Genomic DNA, 23,018 nt, shown 5'->3' on the forward strand with positions numbered 1-23,018 from the left:
AATCAGTATTGGGTACAGGGTCAGTGTTTAAGATGTGTCAGTCCAATACTTCTGTATCTCTTTGAATATATATAATAGTCAATAGCAACTCTAATTACTATATAGCATATCTAATACATTAAACTTTGCGGTATATGTGGACATCTTCAAAACACTTGATAGAAGATAACAAAAATAAAATCAGTATACTAAATTGTATTTGCTTAGAGTTATAGATTTTTACTTGCCACTTTTCACTCCTACAGATATAGAAGACGTGCTTGCCATAATGTAATGATGCCAAACTACAAGCTCAGTACACACCGCTAGACAGTGCCAACCTCTTGAAGACACTGGTATGCCAGACTGTATATTATTTTGAACACAAATAAACGTGCAGTGACAGCTTTCACACAACAGTACGAAGTACCGCAGTCATGTGTGTACACCACAGGTTCTCAAACTCGGTCCTCAGGACCCCACACGGTGCATGTTTTGCAGGTCTCCTCACAGAATCAAAAGTGAAATAATTAGCTCCACCTGTGGACCTTTTAAAATGTGTCTGTGAGTAATTAATACACCTGTGCACCTGCTGGGTTACCTGCAAAACATGCACTGTGTGGGGTCCTGAGGACCGAGTTTGAGAACCCCTGGTGTACACAATCCTACCATGCCAGCCTCTTCGGAGAAAAAAAATCCCATGCCAAACCACACTGCCAGATAAGGAGTAAATTAATAAATAACATGGTCAGTCTCTCATTTAAACTCTCATTTCCGCATTCATATATTGACGCAATGAGAAAAGTCCTGTCAGAAATATTGATGTTGTAACGACAGTTATTCTGTCATGGAAAAGAGCGAGAAGAAACTGATTAGCTGTAAATTAGTTAGCAGATAGCAGAGCAGAGGAGAGAGAAGGAACATAGAAGATAGCATTTTTTGAGCTTCATTAAAAAACATATTTTGTCGAAAGAGTTAAATCTGCTGCACTGCTGCAAAGCAACATAATTAACAGTCATTATTTTAAAATGTCATCTCATAATTGGAAAAATCTCTGTTGTGTTTAGATATGAGATCTGCGAAGGTATAAAAGTGAGAAGTTTTAATGTAAAAATAACCAACATTCTAATCTAAATGGAAAAGGACAACCCAAAATGAAAAAGGAAAGCAAGGTAAGAGATGTAAGGTAGCTGCCTAATATACAGGAATAATATCAGTCTGAAAGAAGGTAAATACAAGCAGAAGTATTTTGGAAAAATAATGAACAGGAAAAGGTGGTGTTTTCATTATCAATCATTAACAGGGACGTCAAGAAAGGGAGGGGAGTGGGTATAGATTACCCAAGTCTCTGTAAGGGCCCAGGAGTGCAAAGAAGGCATAACTAAGTCCCTCATTGATGCTTAATCAACCACCAATGGTACCATCGATGGTTAATCCACCAATGGTTATCCCTAGATGTAGGCAGTTGGGTTATAAGATAAATGTTGAGATACTTGGCTACATAGAAACATAGAATTTGACATCAGTTAAGAACCACCTGACCCATCAAGACTGCCCTTTAGGGTTAAGGTATTAATGCTATGGTATTAGGGTTAGATTTGGGGTTTGGATTAGGATAGTAGGGTTAGTATAGCCATTTAGGTTAGGGTATTAGGGATAAGGCAGTAGGGTTGGTGTAGGATATTAGGGTTAGGGGTTATGGTTAGGGCTAGGTTAGGATTGAGTTAGGATCAGGGTTTAGGGGTGTTAGGGTCAGGAAAAGGGTAGGGATGCTATGCACACCAGATTTACTGGTATTGTACCACATGTCTATTATGTGACCCAACATCCCAGAAATAAATGTTTTGCACCTTTAAAATGTAAGCTGTATTTATTTCTATTTTGTGAGAGGTCAAGGGACAGGGCTGTAGCTTGTTGCATTGTGTGATCTTGCTATATAAAGGGCTATTGTGGCTTTGAGTTTAGATATTCTCTGATTCTGAGAGTGGACTGACTTCTGTAACATCTTGTATGCTGTGGAGCAATAAACATCTACTCGCTTACAAAAATCTTCACCTGCTTTATCCTTTCACCAAAATTACGCAAATGCTGTTCCATTTTGTTGTTCTGCATTGATCCCAGTGTCTCCAAGCTCAAGTCCTCTGCCAGCTACCCTGCAGAGGGTGGCACTCGTTATACCGGCTGTTGGGATCCCGGCGCTCAGCATACTGGCGTCGGGATCCAGACCGCCGGTATGCCGACAACTTTTCTCCCTTTTGGGGTGTCCACGACACCCCTGGAGGGAGATTAAATGGCGTGGCATGTGTGCCCGTAGCGTGGTGAGCTCAGCGAGCCCAAAAGGGGCTCTTTTGCGCTCACCCCGGTGACTGTATGCTGGGCACCGGGATCCTGACAGCCGGCAATTCGTACTACACCCACTGCAGAGGCTGGTCAATGGTGATGGACTAGTGGGAATTAGCAGACACCACCTTGGAGGTGTTGCAGTAGAAGTTTGTGGTTCCAGGTGACAATCATAGGAGCCTATTGGGGGCAATAATTTACCCACTTACTGTACCGTGGGTTGAGTAACAGACAGTTACTGATGGTAATAGGGAATCACCTTTTTTTTTTTTTGTATAATCTGTTTTTATTGAAAGAGTAAAGAAGTACGTAACAGAGAATTAAGGAAGAGAATAAAAAAAAAATAAGGAGGCAGTCATCATGGCAAGGAAAAAGAATAGCAGTACCCAGCACAGTGAGCAATAAGAATTTACATATACAATCGAAACAGAAAGACATATTGAAGTTTGCAATCTAAGTATATTGTTAATACAACCAAAATCTGTCACAATACCTTTGAAAACTAAATGTACTTCAATTAAGAGAATAAAGTAGGACTAGAGAGGGGTTTGGGAAGAAAATGTAGAAAGAAGGATCAGAGGACAGAAGAAAGAGAATAGTGACCTAGACCAGGGAAAGTTTACGGTGAGTAGTTATATCAGGAGCTTCTAAGATACATTCCCTGAGTTCAATTCTGTCATTGAGAAAACATAATCTTTATAAGCTGAGGTAGATTTATAGTCTAGCCAAAGAAGCCATATGTCAATGAACTCAGACAATCTTTCTCTCGAGGCTATAAGGGTATCATCCATGTTCATATAGAAATTAATTCTAGAACCCCCGTGCTCCCTTTATTTGTGATTTAGTATATAATGATCATAACTTGTGTAGTGGTCCTTGATTGGGACCTTATGTTTTAGGGTTTTTTCCCGTATGGGTTTCCTATTACTTTCTCTTTTTCTGCATCTCTGTTCCTTTTTTCTTGCTGTTCCTTTTCTTCTTTCTTTTTTCTTCTTCCCTGGGATGGGTCTCCATTGATCCTCTTTCACACTTTAATATCACATGGCTCTTAAATTGTTTTCTGTAAATGTTAATGGGCTTAATTCTCACAAGAAACGTACAGTAACTTTGTCCGCCTGTAGGAGAGAAAGAGCAGATATTGTTTTCCTTCAGGAGACCCACTTCACTGGTACACACTCTCGACTTCAAGGTAAGCAGTTTACCCAAACCTTTTTTGCTTCTGATAACTGTAAGAAAAGGGGGGTGGCTATTTTGATTCACCGTAACATCCCATTTGTACATACTACAACCATAGCTGACCCTGTGGGCTGGTACATCATAGCGATCGGTACACTCCGCACGGAGATTCTAACACTTGTGTCAGTATACGCCCCTAATCAAGACCAATCATCTTTTTTCCGCACACTCTTTCTACGTCTCAATAGAGTAGCACAGGGCCACATTATTTTAGGTGGGGACTTTAATACCGTTATGGATCCTGTCTTAGATAAATCTAACCCACCAAAAAACAAGAAGGAAGCAACCCCAACTGAGGCCTCTCTCACGCTAACATCCTCCCTCAAACAGCTTAATCTACATGACACCTGGCATATTAAACATTCCACTGCTAGGGATTATGCCCCCTTCTCTGCACCACATCAACATTACTCTCGAATAGATATGGTCCAAGTGTCTCAATCACTCATGACACTGATCTCTGATGCAGGCATCTGATGCAGGTTCATGGACGGATCATGCAGGAGTTTATATTCTGGTAGAGCTCTACAGAACTCCTAATAGGACGCATAAATGGCGCTTAGACGACACTCTTCTTTCACATCCCTCCACTCTTTCAGACACTAAATCAACCCTGCAATTTTTTTTAAGGAAAATGTCTCCCCATAGGTCTCTCCTAGCCTTGTTTGGGAAGCAAACAAAGCCACTATTCATGGTCATTTCATGTACAAAGCTTCAGCCATTCGTAAAAAGGCGGCACAGTAAGTTTCCTCATTGGAATCTCAAATCTGTGCGCTTTTAGCCCAACATAAAAATGACCCGAGTGGCTCCCTACTTTACCAGATAGATAACCTCAGGGGTCAGTTAAATACTCTCTTGTCGCGACGTACGGCTGCTATATTACAGAAGCTACATCAAAAATTCTACGTTAAAGAAATTTATTCTAGAGAACCATAATCTTTGGGTAGGAGGGGTTGTGAATCTCCAGAAGATAGGAAGATTGCACAAGCTGCATTGCTCAAGTAGCAAAATAAAGACAGTTTATATTCGACAATGATATTGGTGAATGGTTCAACAGCCAAAAGAATGGGATGACAGTAACAGTAGTTTTAATTATATCTTGTGAGACAGCTATAACAGAATTCCAAAAGGGGCAAAGTCAGGGGCAATTCCACCAAATATGCAATAGGGAGCCAATAGCATTTTGACATCGCCAACATTTATCAGACACAGTTGGATACACAGCATGCAAAAGGGAGGGATGCCATTGCCTATACCATCTCACTAAAATTTTATATTGTGTTTCTCTCACTTGTACACAAATAGAGCTTTGGTGCGCTTTGAGGAATATAGCTTTCCATTCGGTGTCTGAGAGTGATATATTTAAAAAAAAAATTTCCAAGCTGAGATAAAGCAGGGGGGTGCCTGGGAAGTGGGGTTCTGTAAAATAACTTATATAAGGTGGAAACCGTATGCATTGGGCTACAGGGAGCGACACGAAAGTCTCTAAAATTATGTAAATTCTCGAGAGGCATGAAAGGCATTATCACCCCAGTTTAAGAAGTGTCTGACCTGTACGTATTTCCAGAAATCAAAATGTGGAATTTCTCAGTTTGTTCTAATATCTGAGAATTGTTTAACTCCCAATGATGTTACCAGCTTGACACCCCTGAAGAGTCCCTCCACCGCACATGCATGGAAGTGGGAAAAAGTAAAAGCAGGTATGAATTCCATGTTAGCAAGGAAAGAGGACAAAGGGCCGAATACAGAAGAAATGTGTGGCCAGCGATATGTTGTCTACCAGAAATAAAGGGGGTCTTTCCTAGTTGTTCGCTCGCAAGCGGATTTTAGCAGATTTGCTAATGCTAAGCCGCCGCCTACTGGGAGTGAATCTTAGCATCTTAAAATTGCGAACGATGTATTCGCAATATTGTGATTACACACCTCGTAGCAGTTTCTGAGTAGCTCCAGACTTACTCTGCATCTGCGATCATTTCACTGCTTGTCGTTCCTAATTTGACGTCACAAACACACCCAGCGTTCGCCCAGACACTCCCCCGTTTCTCCGGCCACTCCTGCGTTTTTTCCGGAAACGGTAGCGTTTTTTCCCACACGCCCATAAAACGGCCTGTTTCCGCCCAGTAACACCCATTTCCTGTCAATCACATTACGATCGCCAGAACGATGAAAATTCCTAAGTGCATAGCAAATTTACTTGGCGCAGTCGCAGTGCGGACATTGCGCATGCGCATTAAGCGGAAAATCGCTGCGATGCGAAGATTTTTACCGAGCGAACAACTCGGAATGACCCCCAAAGAGTAGGAGAGATAGTCGGGTGAACAAAAAGGGGTTTAGGAATCAAGGGGAGCCAAGGAAATATTTCTGAATATTATTGCATATATAGGGCTTCCAACTCTACCCACTGTTTAGATTCCCGATTTCTGGTCCAGTCCAAAATTCTGTTAAGTAATATTGCATGGTAGTACATTTTTATATCTGGCAGTTGAATACCACCGCAACAAACAGGTCTTGTAAGAACAACTCGGCTTATCTAAGGTCTCAGTCCAAAATTCTGTTAAGTAATATTGCATGGTAGTACATTTTTATATCTGGCAGTTGAATACCACCGCAACAAACAGGTCTTGTAAGAACAACTCGGCTTATCTAAGGTCTGCTGCAAAACCATATGAATTACTGTATTAACAATTACATGGACAGGAATCAAGAATCTGGAACTGTAATCGGCAAAGCCTGAAGTATATATAGAAGTTTAGGAAGAGAATTCATCTTGACAACATTCATCCTACCTAGCCAAAAGAGTTGCTTAAAATGCCACTTGTTATAGTCAGCCTTCATTACCTGAAGAAGTGGGCTGTAATGGGAATCACCTTTTAGCCCAAATCAAGTGAGATGAAACAAATTTGTGATCACCTGGCGTAGCAAGGTGCAGCTGGTCACACACATCCAATACCTCTCACAGATCCTGGAGATCCAGGATGCACCCTGGATGCCACCAAGACCCTCATCTACTCACTGGTCAACTCCAGACTTTACTACTTCAACCTCCTCCTAACTGGCCTCCCTGACTACAACCACCTTCCAATCAAATCTATCCTCCATTCTGCTGCCCTCCTACAAGGCATATCCTACCCTAACTCTGCGCATAATACCCTAACACTCACCCTTAAATTTAACCCCTAACACTAATACACTCACCCAGGGGGATATTAACAGAGGAGGGGGCCCGTGTGCAACTGGGAGCCCCTCCTCTCTCTTGCTGGCAGCAGGACAGCGTAATCAGTGTCACAGCGCCAGACAATAGTAGACTCTAGAGTGGTGCTAGAGTCTACTGCACATGTGAGGAACACAATTTGCCCAGTGATTTTGCAGTGCTGCCATAGCATCACTGGACTTTGGAGAGCTGAGTATTGAAAAAATGGGTTCAGGGGGCCCACACCGCACACACTGCACCCATTATATATATGCCACTGCCCTCACCCTTAATCCTAATAGCCTAACACTAGTACCCTAACCCTGCAGTCAGCTCTGTAATACTAAAATTGTACCGGTCCGTGGGACAGATGGCACCCTGCCCCCCAGTCCAGCCCACCCCTGGTTCTGAAACAGCTGGGCAGCAACCCCACCTCCCACATTGACCACCAAGCCCTACCCCTCACAGAAAGGAGTGCTCAAAAGAGAATTACCCAGCTCCCCTGCCCCAAAGTCAAACTTTGGGCATAGCTACCCACCTACCTTCAACCACCTCACAGAAAAGTGGCCAGATCCCCCTCATCCTGCCACTTCCTAGTAAAGTGGGCAGGATGAGGAGATTATACCCAGGATTTGCGGCTTTGCATGGTTTTCTGTAACACAGATTTCTTAAAGTACACTCAGGCTTTCTAGAGACCTGGGGGTACCGATGAAGCTGCTTAGCATTAAAATATAATATATAAGTTACCAACCTGCACTTTCACTAGGTTTCAATTCCAGACGTGGCACCAAAAATGCCTAGAATTGCAGCAGGCCAGGCAATGGTGCTCATCCCCTCCCTCCCAGTGAGTCACTGAGTCAGAATATGTCTGTTCCCAAAAGAACTACTCTGGAAGTGATTTTGCAGTATGTTGTTGCTGGGTAATAAGGTTTCAATTCTTGCTGCTTCAGTGATGAGCTCCAGCTATTCTTTCTATATTCCTTTCCTTGGCAAAGGGATACCTACATGAGGGTAAAGCATTTCTAGGCTGCAATATACTGTAGAGACAGACTGCTGAGACAGGAGAATAAACATGAGCCACAGAGGGGAAAGAGTGTCCAGAGACGAAGTAAGTGGAGATAATATAATAGAAAAGGAGAGGTAGTAGGTGCTTCATATCTACCAACTGCTCCTGTTAATGAATAAACCACAAAATAAAAGTTTAAATCAGCATACGATATAAATGCGAATAGTTAACATGTGAGCTGCGGTACAAAGAATATACTGTACTTTCTTCAGTTAGGCCAAAATGTTAACAATAGGGGTATATTCAGTAATGTTCAATATTGTGTTTGATTTTAAGGACAATTTGGGGGAGATTCAAATGTTTGAAAAGTCGGTTGGGTGTCTGTGTTATCCTGTCTATTAGATAGGAAAAAACAGACTCCCAACTGACTTTTCAAACATTTGAATCTCCCCCTTTAAATCCAATCAAATCAACATTCTTTTTCACTGTCCAAATCGATCACTTACTAACATTCAAATTTGGAATCCATTTCAAAATCAAATTTAATTATTATTATTTTTTTAAATCATGTAATTAGGACCTGTCACATAGAGCCGTTACAGTATAAAGAGACGCCCAGCTGAGCAATCGCAAAGGCAAAGCAACTGCATGCTCATTCCGAGCGCACATCCTTCGATAATCGTCAGCTCGATTATATCAATGGCCATGCGGCATGGCAGCCTGAACAGAGATGCCGAAGTGCAGATGCACCTGGCGAAATACTCCAAAAACGGTGGTGACAGACATGCTTTTTTGCCATCACTCCCTCGTCAACGCCCACAAACAGTACCTGACTGTTAATCACTCTACATAAAGGTATACACTGCAAGCGGCATAACTGTTAGAATTTGGCGCATGAGCAGTGTGAAGCGTATGCATGCACAATTTACCAATAATAGCTCAATTGCAAAAACATCGGTATAGTGTCCATCACCTCTACTTAATGTTATCTAGAGGCTAAAATTGCCTGTCTGTTATTTGTATATTATTTTGGGGATTTGTATGTGTCGATTTTGTGTTCGGTTTTATTTTTTCCTGATTTTCAAATCAAATGACAGTAAATCAGGGGATCCTATGTTTGTCGAGGTAAAAGTACCATGGTTTGCCAAGATTACATTTTGAATGGGGTTTGGTTTTACATTCAATTTTACATCTTTAAATTTCAAAATATAATGTTAATCGAATACAAAATTCAATTCGAACATTTAGTAAATATTAGAGATGAGCGGGTTCGGTTTCTCTGAATCCGAACCCGCACGAACTTCATGTTTTTTTTCACGGGTCCGAGCGACTCGGATCTTCCCGCCTTGCTCGGTTAACCCGAGCGCGCCCGAACGTCATCATGACGCTGTCGGATTCTCGCGAAACTCGGATTCTATATAAGGAGCCGCGCGTCGCCGCCATTTTCACACGTGCATTGAGATTGATAGGGAGAGGACGTGGCTGGCGTCCTCTCCATTTAGATTAGAAGAGAGAGAGAGAGAGAGATTGACCTGATTTACTGGAGCTTAGGAGTACTGTAGAAGTGTAGAGAGTGCAGAGTTTACTAGTGACTGACCACAGTGACCACCAGACAGTGCAGTTTTATTTAATATATCCGTTCTCTGCCTGAAAAAAACGATACACACAGTGACTCAGTCACATACCATATCTGTGTGCACTGCTCAGCCCAGTGTGCTGCATCATCTATGTATATATATCTGACTGTGCTCAGCTCACACAGCTTATAATTGTGGGGGAGACTGGGGAGCACTGCAGTGCCAGTTAATAGTTATAGGTTATAGCAGGAGCCAGGAGTACATATTATATTAAAATTAAACAGTGCACACTTTTGCTGCAGGAGTGCCACTGCCAGTGTGACTGACCAGTGACCTGACCACACTGACCACCAGTATAGTTAGTTAGTAGTATACTATATTGTGTGATTGCCTGAAAAAGTTAAACACTCGTCGTGTGACTTCACTTGTATGGTGTTTTTTTTTTTATTCTATAAAAAACTCATTCTGCTGACAGACAGTGTCCAGCAGGTCCGTCATTATATAATATATATACCTGTCCGGCTGCAGTAGTGATATATATATTTTTTTTATATCATTATTTATCATCCAGTCGCAGCAGACACAGTACGGTAGTTCACGGCTGTAGCTACCTCTGTGTCGGCACTCGGCAGTCTGTCCATAATTGTATACCACCTACCCGAGGTTTTTTTTTCTTTCTTCTTTATACATACATACTACTACATCTCTTTATCAACCAGTCTATATTAGCAGCAGACACAGTACGGTAGTTCACGGCTGTAGCTACCTCTGTGTCGGCACTCGGCAGTCCGTCCATAATTGTATACCACCTACCCGTGGTTTTTTTTTCTTTCTTCTTTATACATACATACTACTACATCTCTTTATCAACCAGTCTATATTAGCAGCAGACACAGTACAGTACGGTAGTTCACGGCTGTAGCTACCTCTGTGTCGGCACTCGGCAGTCCGTCCATAATTGTATACCACCTACCCGTGGTTTTTTTTTCTTTCTTCTTTATACATACATACTACTACATCTCTTTATCAACCAGTCTATATTAGCAGCAGACACAGTACAGTACGGTAGTTCACGGCTGTAGCTACCTCTGTGTCGGCACTCGGCAGTCCGTCCATAATTGTATACCACCTACCCGTGGTTTTTTTTTCTTTCTTCTTTATACATACATACTACTACATCTCTTTATCAACCAGTCTATATTAGCAGCAGACACAGTACGGTAGTTCACGGCTGTAGCTACCTCTGTGTCGGCACTCGGCAGTCCGTCCATAATTGTATACCACCTACCCGTGGTTTTTTTTTCTTTCTTCTTTATACATACATACTACTACATCTCTTTATCAACCAGTCTATATTAGCAGCAGACACAGTACGGTAGTTCACGGCTGTAGCTACCTCTGTGTCGGCACTCGGCAGTCCGTCCATAATTGTATACCACCTACCCGTGTTTTTTTTTCTTTCTTCTTTATACATACATACTACTACATCTCTTTATCAACCAGTCTATATTAGCAGCAGACACAGTACAGTACGGTAGTTCACGGCTGTAGCTACCTCTGTGTCGGCACTCGGCAGTCCGTCCATAATTGTATACCACCTACCCGTGGTTTTTTTTTCTTTCTTCTTTATACATACATACTACTACATCTCTTTATCAACCAGTCTATATTAGCAGCAGACACAGTACGGTAGTTCACGGCTGTAGCTACCTCTGTGTCGGCACTCGGCAGTCCGTCCATAATTGTATACCACCTACCCGTGGTTTTTTTTTCTTTCTTCTTTATACATACATACTACTACATCTCTTTATCAACCAGTCTATATTAGCAGCAGACACAGTACAGTACGGTAGTTCACGGCTGTAGCTACCTCTGTGTCGGCACTCGGCAGTCCGTCCATAATTGTATACCACCTACCCGTGGTTTTTTTTTCTTTCTTCTTTATACATACATACTACTACATCTCTTTATCAACCAGTCTATATTAGCAGCAGACACAGTACAGTACGGTAGTTCACGGCTGTAGCTACCTCTGTTTCGGCACTCGGCAGTCCGTCCATAATTGTATACCACCTACCCGTGGTTTTTTTTTCTTTCTTCTTTATACATACATACTACTACATCTCTTTATCAACCAGTCTATATTAGCAGCAGACACAGTACAGTACGGTAGTTCACGGCTGTAGCTACCTCTGTGTCGGCACTCGGCAGTCCGTCCATAATTGTATACCACCTACCCGTGGTTTTTTTTTCTTTCTTCTTTATACATACATACTACTACATCTCTTTATCAACCAGTCTATATTAGCAGCAGACACAGTACGGTAGTTCACGGCTGTAGCTACCTCTGTGTCGGCACTCGGCAGTCCGTCCATAATTGTATACCACCTACCCGTGGTTTTTTTTTCATTCTTCTTTATACATACATACTACTACATCTCTTTATCAACCAGTCTATATTAGCAGCAGACACAGTACAGTACGGTAGTTCACGGCTGTAGCTACCTCTGTGTCGGCACTCGGCAGTCCGTCCATAATTGTATACTAGTATCCATCCATCTCCATTGTTTACCTGAGGTGCCTTTTAGTTGTGCCTATTAAAATATGGAGAACAAAAATGTTGAGGTTCCAAAATTAGGGAAAGATCAAGATCCACTTCCACCTCGTGCTGAAGCTGCTGCCACTAGTCATGGCCGAGACGATGAAATGCCAGCAACGTCGTCTGCCAAGGCCGATGCCCAATGTCATAGTACAGAGCATGTCAAATCCAAAACACCAAATATCAGTAAAAAAAGGACTCCAAAACCTAAAATAAAATTGTCGGAGGAGAAGCGTAAACTTGCCAATATGCCATTTACCACACGGAGTCGCAAGGAACGGCTGAGGCCCTGGCCTCTGTTCATGGCTAGTGGTTCAGCTTCACATGAGGATGGAGGCACTCAGCCTCTCGCTAGAAAAATGAAAAGACTCAAGCTGGCAAAAGCAGTAGCACCGCAAAGAACTGTGCGTTCTTCGAAATCCCAAATCCACAAGGAGAGTCCAATTGTGTCGGTTGCGATGCCTGACCTTCCCAACACTGGACGTGAAGAGCATGCGCCTTCCACCATTTGCACGCCCCCTGCAAGTGCTGGAAGGAGCACCCGCAGTCCAGTTCCTGATAGTCAGATTGAAGATGTCAGTGTTGAAGTACACCAGGATGAGGAGGATATGGGTGTTGCTGGCGCTGGGGAGGAAATTGACCAGGAGGATTCTGATGGTGAGGTGGTTTGTTTAAGTCAGGCACCCGGGGAGACACCTGTTGTCCGTGGGAGGAATATGGCCGTTGACATGCTGGCGCTGCTGTTGTTGCTGCTGGGAGTCGATGGTCATCCCAGAGGGGAAGTCGTAAGACCACTTTTACTACTTCCACCAAGCAATTGACTGTCCAACAGTCCTTTGCGAGGAAGATGAAATATCACAGCAGTCATCCTACTGCAAAGCGGATAACTGAGGCCTTGGCATCCTGGGTGGTGAGAACCGTGGTTCCGGTATCCATCATAACTGCAGAGCCAACTAGAGACTTGTTGGAGGTACTGTGTCCCCGGTACCAAATACCATCTAGGTTCCATTTCTCTAGGCAGGCGATACCGAAAATTTACACAGACCTCAGAAAAAGAGTCACCAGTGTCCTAAAAAATGCAGCTGTACCCAATGTCCACTTAACCACGGACATGTGGACAAGTGGAGCAGGGCAGGGTCAGGACTATATGACTGTGACAGCCCACTGGGTAGATGTATGGACTCCCGCCGCAAGAACAGCAGCGGCGGCACCAGTAGCAGCATCTCGCAAACGCCAACTCTTTCCTAGGCAGGCTACGCTTTGTATCACCGGTTTCCAGAATACGCACACAGCTGAAAACCTCTTACGGCAACTGAGGAAGATTATCGCGGAATGGCTTACCCCAATTGGACTCTCCTGTGGATTTGTGGCATCGGACAACGCCAGCAATATTGTGTGTGCATTAAATATGGGCAAATTCCAGCACGTCCCATGTTTTGCACATACCTTGAATTTGGTGGTGCAGAATTATTTAAAAAACGACAGGGGCGTGCAAGAGATGCTGTCGGTGGCCAGAAGAATTGCGGGACACTTTCGGCGTACAGGCACCACGTACAGAAGACTGGAGCACCACCAAAAACTACTGAACCTGCCCTGCCATCATCTGAAGCAAGAAGTGGTAACGAGGTGGAATTCAACCCTCTATATGCTTCAGAGGTTGGAGGAGCAGCAAAAGGCCATTCAAGCCTATACAATTGAGCACGATATAGGAGGTGGAATGCACCTGTCTCAAGCGCAGTGGAGAATGATTTCAACGTTGTGCAAGGTTCTGCTGCCCTTTGAACTTGCCACACGTGAAGTCAGTTCAGACACTGCCAGCCTGAGTCAGGTCATTCCCCTCATCAGGCTTTTGCAGAAGAAGCTGGAGACATTGAAGGAGGAGCTAACACAGAGCGATTCCGCTAGGCATGTGGGACTTGTGGATGGAGCCCTTAATTCGCTTAACAAGGATTCACGGGTGGTCAATCTGTTGAAATCAGAGCACTACATTTTGGCCACCGTGCTCGATCCTAGATTTAAAGCCTACCTTGGATCTCTCTTTCCGGCAGACACAAGTCTGCTGGGGTTGAAAGACCTGCTGGTGAGAAAATTGTCAAGTCAAGCGGAACGCGACCTGTCAACATCTCCTCCTTCACATTCTCCCGCAACTGGGGGTGCGAGGAAAAGGCTCAGAATTCCGAGCCCACCCGCTGGCGGTGATGCAGGGCAGTCTGGAGCGACTGCTGATGCTGACATCTGGTCCGGACTGAAGGACCTGACAACGATTACGGACATGTCGTCTACTGTCACTGCATATGATTCTCTCACCATTGAAAGAATGGTGGAGGATTATATGAGTGACCGCATCCAAGTAGGCACGTCACACAGTCCATACTTATACTGGCAGGAAAAAGAGGCAATTTGGAGGCCATTGCACAAACTGGCTTTATTCTACCTAAGTTGCCCTCCCACAAGTGTGTACTCCGAAAGAGTGTTTAGTGCCGCCGCTCACCTTGTCAGCAATCGGCGTACGAGGTTACATCCAGAAAATGTGGAGAAGATGATGTTCATTAAAATGAATTATAATCAATTCCTCCGCGGAGACATTGACCAGCAGCAATTGCCTCCACAAAGTACACAGGGAGCTGAGATGGTGGATTCCAGTGGGGACGAATTGATAATCTGTGAGGAGGGGGATGTACACGGTGATATATCGGAGGATGATGATGAGGTGGACATCTTGCCTCTGTAGAGCCAGTTTGTGCAAGGAGAGATTAATTGCTTCTTTTTTTGGGGGGGTCCAAACCAACCCGTCATATCAGTCACAGTCGTGTGGCAGACCCTGTCACTGAAATGATGGGTTAGTTAAAGTGTGCATGTCCTGTTTTGTTTATACAACATAAGGGTGGGTGGGAGGGCCCAAGGAGAATTCCATCTTGCACCTCTTTTTTCTTTTATTTTTCTTTGCGTCATGTGCTGTTTGGGGAGGGTTTTTTGGAAGGGACATCCTGCATGACACTGCAGTGCCACTCCTAAATGGGCCCGGTGTTTGTGTCGGCCACTAGGGTCGCTTATGTTACTCACACAGTCAGCTACCTCATTGCGCCTCTTTTTTTCTTTGCGTCATGTGCTGTTTGGGGAGTGTTTTTTGGAAGGGCCATCCTGCGTGACACTGCAGTGCCACTCCTAGATGGGCCCGGTGTTTGTGTCGGCCACTAGGGTCGCTAATCTTACTCACACAGCTACCTCATTGCGCCTCTTATTTTCTTTGCGTCATGTGCTGTTTGGGGAGGGTTTTTTGGAAGGGACATCCTGCGTGACACTGCAGTGACACTCCTAAATGGGCCCGGTGTTTGTGTCGGCCACTAGGGTCGCTAATCTTACTCACACAGCTACCTCATTGCGCCTCTTTTTTTCTTTGCGTCATGTGCTGTTTGGGGAGGGTTTTTTGGAAGGGACATCCTGCGTGACACTGCAGTGCCACTCCTAGATGGGCCCGGTGTTTGTGTCGGCCACTAGGGTCGCTTATCTTACTCACACAGTCAGCTACCTCATTGCGCCTCTTTTTTTCTTTGCGTCATGTGCTGTTTGGGGAGTGTTTTTTGGAAGGGCCATCCTGCGTGACACTGCAGTGCCACTCCTAGATGGGCCCGGTGTTTGTGTCGGCCACTAGGGTCGCTAATCTTACTCACACAGCTACCTCATTGCGCCTCTTATTTTCTTTGCGTCATGTGCTGTTTGGGGAGGGTTTTTTGGAAGGGACATCCTGCGTGACACTGCAGTGACACTCCTAAATGGGCCCGGTGTTTGTGTCGGCCACTAGGGTCGCTAATCTTACTCACACAGCTACCTCATTGCGCCTCTTTTTTTCTTTGCGTCATGTGCTGTTTGGGGAGGGTTTTTTGGAAGGGACATCCTGCGTGACACTGCAGTGCCACTCCTAGATGGGCCCGGTGTTTGTGTCGGCCACTAGGGTCGCTAATCTTACTCACACAGCTACCTCATTGCGCCTCTTATTTTCTTTGCGTCATGTGCTGTTTGGGGAGGGTTTTTTGGAAGGGACATCCTGCGTGACACTGCAGTGACACTCCTAAATGGGCCCGGTGTTTGTGTCGGCCACTAGGGTCGCTAATCTTACTCACACAGCTACCTCATTGCGCCTCTTTTTTTCTTTGCGTCATGTGCTGTTTGGGGAGGGTTTTTTGGAAGGGACATCCTGCGTGACACTGCAGTGCCACTCCTAGATGGGCCCGGTGTTTGTGTCGGCCACTAGGGTCGCTTATCTTACTCACACAGTCAGCTACCTCATTGCTCCTCTTTTTTTCTTTGCGTCATGTGCTGTTTGGGGAGTGTTTTTTGGAAGGGCCATCCTGCGTGACACTGCAGTGCCACTCCTAGATGGGCCCGGTGTTTGTGTCGGCCACTAGGGTCGCTAATCTTACTCACACAGCTACCTCATTGCGCCTCTTATTTTCTTTGCGTCATGTGCTGTTTGGGGAGGGTTTTTTGGAAGGGACATCCTGCGTGACACTGCAGTGACACTCCTAAATGGGCCCGGTGTTTGTGTCGGCCACTAGGGTCGCTAATCTTACTCACACAGCTACCTCATTGCGCCTCTTTTTTTCTTTGCGTCATGTGCTGTTTGGGGAGGGTTTTTTGGAAGGGACATCCTGCGTGACACTGCAGTGACACTCCTAAATGGGCCAGGTGTTTGTGTCGGCCACTAGGGTCGCTTATCTTACTCACACAGTCAGCTACCTCATTGCGCCTCTTATTTTCTTTGTGTCATGTGCTGTTTGGGGAGGGTTTTTTGGAAGGGACATCCTGCGTGACACTGCAGTGACACTCCTAAATGGGCCCGGTGTTTGTGTCGGCCACTAGGGTCGCTAATCTTACTCACACAGCTACCTCATTGCGCCTCTTATTTTCTTTGCGTCATGTGCTGTTTGGGGAGTGTTTTTTGGAAGGGACATCCTGCGTGACACTGCAGTGACACTCCTAGATGGGCCCGGTGTTTGTGTCGGCCACTAGGGTCGCTAATCTTACTCACACAGCTACCTCATTGCGCCTCTTATTTTCTTTGCGTCATGTGCTGTTTGGGGAGGGTTTTTTGGAAGGGACATCCTGCGTGACACTGCAGTGACACTCCTAAATGGGCCCGGTGTTTGTGTCGGCCACTAGGGTCGCTAATCTTACTCACACAGCTACCTCATTGCGCCTCTTTTTTTCTTTGCGTCATGTGCTGTTTGGGGAGGGTTTTTTGGAAGGGACATCCTGCGTGACACTGCAGTGCCACTCCTAGATGGGCCCGGTGTTTGTGTCGGCCACTAGGGTCGCTAATCTTACTCACACAGCTACCTCATTGCGCCTCTTATTTTCTTTGCGTCATGTGCTGTTTGGGGAGGGTTTTTTGGAAGGGACATCCTGCGTGACACTGCAGTGACACTCCTAAATGGGCCCGGTGTTTGTGTCGGCCACTAGGGTCGCTAATCTTACTCACACAGCTACCTCATTGCGCCTCTTTTTTTCTTTGCGTCATGTGCTGTTTGGGGAGGGTTTTTTGGAAGGGACATCCTGCGTGACACTGCAGTGCCACTCCTAGATGGGCCCGGTGTTTGTGTCGGCCACTAGGGTCGCTAATCTTACTCACACAGCTACCTCATTGCGCCTCTTTTTTTCTTTGCGTCATGTGCTGTTTGGGGAGGGTTTTTTGGAAGGGACATCCTGCGTGACACTGCAGTGCCACTCCTAGATGGGCCCGGTGTTTGTGTCGGCCACTAGGGTCGCTTATCTTACTCACACAGTCAGCTACCTCATTGCGCCTCTTTTTTTCTTTGCGTCATGTGCTGTTTGGGGAGTGTTTTTTGGAAGGGCCATCCTGCGTGACACTGCAGTGCCACTCCTAGATGGGCCCGGTGTTTGTGTCGGCCACTAGGGTCGCTTATCTTACTCACACAGTCAGCTACCTCATTGCGCCTCTTTTTTTCTTTGCGTCATGTGCTGTTTGGGGAGTGTTTTTTGGAAGGGCCATCCTGCGTGACACTGCAGTGCCACTCCTAGATGGGCCCGGTGTTTGTGTCGGCCACTAGGGTCGCTAATCTTACTCACACAGCTACCTCATTGCGCCTCTTATTTTCTTTGCGTCATGTGCTGTTTGGGGAGGGTTTTTTGGAAGGGACATCCTGCGTGACACTGCAGTGACACTCCTAAATGGGCCCGGTGTTTGTGTCGGCCACTAGGGTCGCTAATCTTACTCACACAGCTACCTCATTGCGCCTCTTTTTTTCTTTGCGTCATGTGCTGTTTGGGGAGGGTTTTTTGGAAGGGACATCCTGCGTGACACTGCAGTGCCACTCCTAGATGGGCCCGGTGTTTGTGTCGGCCACTAGGGTCGCTTATCTTACTCACACAGTCAGCTACCTCATTGCGCCTCTTTTTTTCTTTGCGTCATGTGCTGTTTGGGGAGTGTTTTTTGGAAGGGCCATCCTGCGTGACACTGCAGTGCCACTCCTAGATGGGCCCGGTGTTTGTGTCGGCCACTAGGGTCGCTAATCTTACTCACACAGCTACCTCATTGCGCCTCTTTTTTTCTTTGCGTCATGTGCTGTTTGGGGAGGGTTTTTTGGAAGGGACATCCTGCGTGACACTGCAGTGCCACTCCTAGATGGGCCCGGTGTTTGTGTCGGCCACTAGGGTCGCTAATCTTACTCACACAGCTACCTCATTGCGCCTCTTATTTTCTTTGCGTCATGTGCTGTTTGGGGAGGGTTTTTTGGAAGGGACATCCTGCGTGACACTGCAGTGACACTCCTAAATGGGCCCGGTGTTTGTGTCGGCCACTAGGGTCGCTAATCTTACTCACACAGCTACCTCATTGCGCCTCTTTTTTTCTTTGCGTCATGTGCTGTTTGGGGAGGGTTTTTTGGAAGGGACATCCTGCGTGACACTGCAGTGCCACTCCTAGATGGGCCCGGTGTTTGTGTCGGCCACTAGGGTCGCTAATCTTACTCACACAGCTACCTCATTGCGCCTCTTATTTTCTTTGCGTCATGTGCTGTTTGGGGAGGGTTTTTTGGAAGGGACATCCTGCGTGACACTGCAGTGACACTCCTAAATGGGCCCGGTGTTTGTGTCGGCCACTAGGGTCGCTAATCTTACTCACACAGCTACCTCATTGCGCCTCTTTTTTTCTTTGCGTCATGTGCTGTTTGGGGAGGGTTTTTTGGAAGGGACATCCTGCGTGACACTGCAGTGCCACTCCTAGATGGGCCCGGTGTTTGTGTCGGCCACTAGGGTCGCTTATCTTACTCACACAGTCAGCTACCTCATTGCGCCTCTTTTTTTCTTTGCGTCATGTGCTGTTTGGGGAGTGTTTTTTGGAAGGGCCATCCTGCGTGACACTGCAGTGCCACTCCTAGATGGGCCCGGTGTTTGTGTCGGCCACTAGGGTCGCTAATCTTACTCACACAGCTACCTCATTGCGCCTCTTATTTTCTTTGCGTCATGTGCTATTTGGGGAGGGTTTTTTGGAAGGGACATCCTGCGTGACACTGCAGTGACACTCCTAAATGGGCCCGGTGTTTGTGTCGGCCACTAGGGTCGCTAATCTTACTCACACAGCTACCTCATTGCGCCTCTTTTTTTCTTTGCGTCATGTGCTGTTTGGGGAGGGTTTTTTGGAAGGGACATCCTGCGTGACACTGCAGTGACACTCCTAAATGGGCCAGGTGTTTGTGTCGGCCACTAGGGTCGCTTATCTTACTCACACAGTCAGCTACCTCATTGCGCCTCTTATTTTCTTTGTGTCATGTGCTGTTTGGGGAGGGTTTTTTGGAAGGGACATCCTGCGTGACACTGCAGTGACACTCCTAAATGGGCCCGGTGTTTGTGTCGGCCACTAGGGTCGCTAATCTTACTCACACAGCTACCTCATTGCGCCTCTTATTTTCTTTGCGTCATGTGCTGTTTGGGGAGGGTTTTTTGGAAGGGACATCCTGCGTGACACTGCAGTGACACTCCTAGATGGGCCCGGTGTTTGTGTCGGCCACTAGGGTCGCTAATCTTACTCACACAGCTACCTCATTGCGCCTCTTATTTTCTTTGCGTCATGTGCTGTTTGGGGAGGGTTTTTTGGAAGGGACATCCTGCGTGACACTGCAGTGACACTCCTAAATGGGCCCGGTGTTTGTGTCGGCCACTAGGGTCGCTAATCTTACTCACACAGCTACCTCATTGCGCCTCTTTTTTTCTTTGCGTCATGTGCTGTTTGGGGAGGGTTTTTTGGAAGGGACATCCTGCGTGACACTGCAGTGCCACTCCTAGATGGGCCCGGTGTTTGTGTCGGCCACTAGGGTCGCTAATCTTACTCACACAGCTACCTCATTGCGCCTCTTATTTTCTTTGCGTCATGTGCTGTTTGGGGAGGGTTTTTTGGAAGGGACATCCTGCGTGACACTGCAGTGACACTCCTAAATGGGCCCGGTGTTTGTGTCGGCCACTAGGGTCGCTAATCTTACTCACACAGCTACCTCATTGCGCCTCTTTTTTTCTTTGCGTCATGTGCTGTTTGGGGAGGGTTTTTTGGAAGGGACATCCTGCGTGACACTGCAGTGCCACTCCTAGATGGGCCCGGTGTTTGTGTCGGCCACTAGGGTCGCTAATCTTACTCACACAGCTACCTCATTGCGCCTCTTTTTTTCTTTGCGTCATGTGCTGTTTGGGGAGGGTTTTTTGGAAGGGACATCCTGCGTGACACTGCAGTGCCACTCCTAGATGGGCCCGGTGTTTGTGTCGGCCACTAGGGTCGCTTATCTTACTCACACAGTCAGCTACCTCATTGCGCCTCTTTTTTTCTTTGCGTCATGTGCTGTTTGGGGAGTGTTTTTTGGAAGGGCCATCCTGCGTGACACTGCAGTGCCACTCCTAGATGGGCCCGGTGTTTGTGTCGGCCACTAGGGTCGCTTATCTTACTCACACAGTCAGCTACCTCATTGCGCCTCTTTTTTTCTTTGCGTCATGTGCTGTTTGGGGAGTGTTTTTTGGAAGGGCCATCCTGCGTGACACTGCAGTGCCACTCCTAGATGGGCCCGGTGTTTGTGTCGGCCACTAGGGTCGCTAATCTTACTCACACAGCTACCTCATTGCGCCTCTTATTTTCTTTGCGTCATGTGCTGTTTGGGGAGGGTTTTTTGGAAGGGACATCCTGCGTGACACTGCAGTGACACTCCTAAATGGGCCCGGTGTTTGTGTCGGCCACTAGGGTCGCTAATCTTACTCACACAGCTACCTCATTGCGCCTCTTTTTTTCTTTGCGTCATGTGCTGTTTGGGGAGGGTTTTTTGGAAGGGACATCCTGCGTGACACTGCAGTGCCACTCCTAGATGGGCCCGGTGTTTGTGTCGGCCACTAGGGTCGCTTATCTTACTCACACAGTCAGCTACCTCATTGCGCCTCTTTTTTTCTTTGCGTCATGTGCTGTTTGGGGAGTGTTTTTTGGAAGGGCCATCCTGCGTGACACTGCAGTGCCACTCCTAGATGGGCCCGGTGTTTGTGTCGGCCACTAGGGTCGCTAATCTTACTCACACAGCTACCTCATTGGGCCTCTTATTTTCTTTGCGTCATGTGCTGTTTGGGGAGGGTTTTTTGGAAGGGACATCCTGCGTGACACTGCAGTGACACTCCTAAATGGGCCAGGTGTTTGTGTCGGCCACTAGGGTCGCTTATCTTACTCACACAGTCAGCTACCTCATTGCGCCTCTTATTTTCTTTGTGTCATGTGCTGTTTGGGGAGGGTTTTTTGGAAGGGACATCCTGCGTGACACTGCAGTGACACTCCTAAATGGGCCCGGTGTTTGTGTCGGCCACTAGGGTCGCTAATCTTACTCACACAGCTACCTCATTGCGCCTCTTATTTTCTTTGCGTCATGTGCTGTTTGGGGAGGGTTTTTTGGAAGGGACATCCTGCGTGACACTGCAGTGACACTCCTAGATGGGCCCGGTGTTTGTGTCGGCCACTAGGGTCGCTAATCTTACTCACACAGCTACCTCATTGCGCCTCTTATTTTCTTTGCGTCATGTGCTGTTTGGGGAGGGTTTTTTGGAAGGGACATCCTGCGTGACACTGCAGTGACACTCCTAAATGGGCCCGGTGTTTGTGTCGGCCACTAGGGTCGCTAATCTTACTCACACAGCTACCTCATTGCGCCTCTTTTTTTCTTTGCGTCATGTGCTGTTTGGGGAGGGTTTTTTGGAAGGGACATCCTGCGTGACACTGCAGTGCCACTCCTAGATGGGCCCGGTGTTTGTGTCGGCCACTAGGGTCGCTAATCTTACTCACACAGCTACCTCATTGCGCCTCTTATTTTCTTTGCGTCATGTGCTGTTTGGGGAGGGTTTTTTGGAAGGGACATCCTGCGTGACACTGCAGTGACACTCCTAAATGGGCCCGGTGTTTGTGTCGGCCACTAGGGTCGCTAATCTTACTCACACAGCTACCTCATTGCGCCTCTTTTTTTCTTTGCGTCATGTGCTGTTTGGGGAGGGTTTTTTGGAAGGGACATCCTGCGTGACACTGCAGTGCCACTCCTAGATGGGCCCAGTGTTTGTGTCGGCCACTAGGGTCGCTTATCTTACTCACACAGTCAGCTACCTCATTGCGCCTCTTTTTTTCTTTGCGTCATGTGCTGTTTGGGGAGTGTTTTTTGGAAGGGCCATCCTGCGTGACACTGCAGTGCCACTCCTAGATGGGCCCGGTGTTTGTGTCGGCCACTAGGGTCGCTAATCTTACTCACACAGCTACCTCATTGCGCCTCTTATTTTCTTTGCGTCATGTGCTGTTTGGGGAGGGTTTTTTGGAAGGGACATCCTGCGTGACACTGCAGTGACACTCCTAAATGGGCCCGGTGTTTGTGTCGGCCACTAGGGTCGCTAATCTTACTCACACAGCTACCTCATTGCGCCTCTTTTTTTCTTTGCGTCATGTGCTGTTTGGGGAGGGTTTTTTGGAAGGGACATCCTGCGTGACACTGCAGTGCCACTCCTAGATGGGCCCGGTGTTTGTGTCGGCCACTAGGGTCGCTTATCTTACTCACACATTCAGCTACCTCATTGCGC

At 46.5% G+C, this 23,018-nt stretch overlaps 1 long non-coding RNA gene across 1 annotated transcript in view; it reads left to right on the forward strand.

The window, feature by feature from the left end:
* The first annotated feature begins 249 nt into the window (after window positions 1-249).
* Window positions 250-23,018, forward strand: part of LOC135057855 (uncharacterized) — a 33,699-nt gene continuing 10,930 nt past the window's right edge. Inside the window, exons 1-4 of the long non-coding RNA XR_010244417.1 lie at window positions 250-335; window positions 1,047-1,151; window positions 3,441-3,508; window positions 8,329-8,606. This is a non-coding gene — a long non-coding RNA (uncharacterized LOC135057855). The remainder of the gene's footprint in view (window positions 336-1,046; window positions 1,152-3,440; window positions 3,509-8,328; window positions 8,607-23,018) is intronic.

This window comes from Pseudophryne corroboree, chromosome 3 (assembly GCF_028390025.1).
Source record: "Pseudophryne corroboree isolate aPseCor3 chromosome 3, aPseCor3.hap2, whole genome shotgun sequence".
NCBI lineage: Eukaryota > Metazoa > Chordata > Amphibia > Anura > Myobatrachidae > Pseudophryne > Pseudophryne corroboree.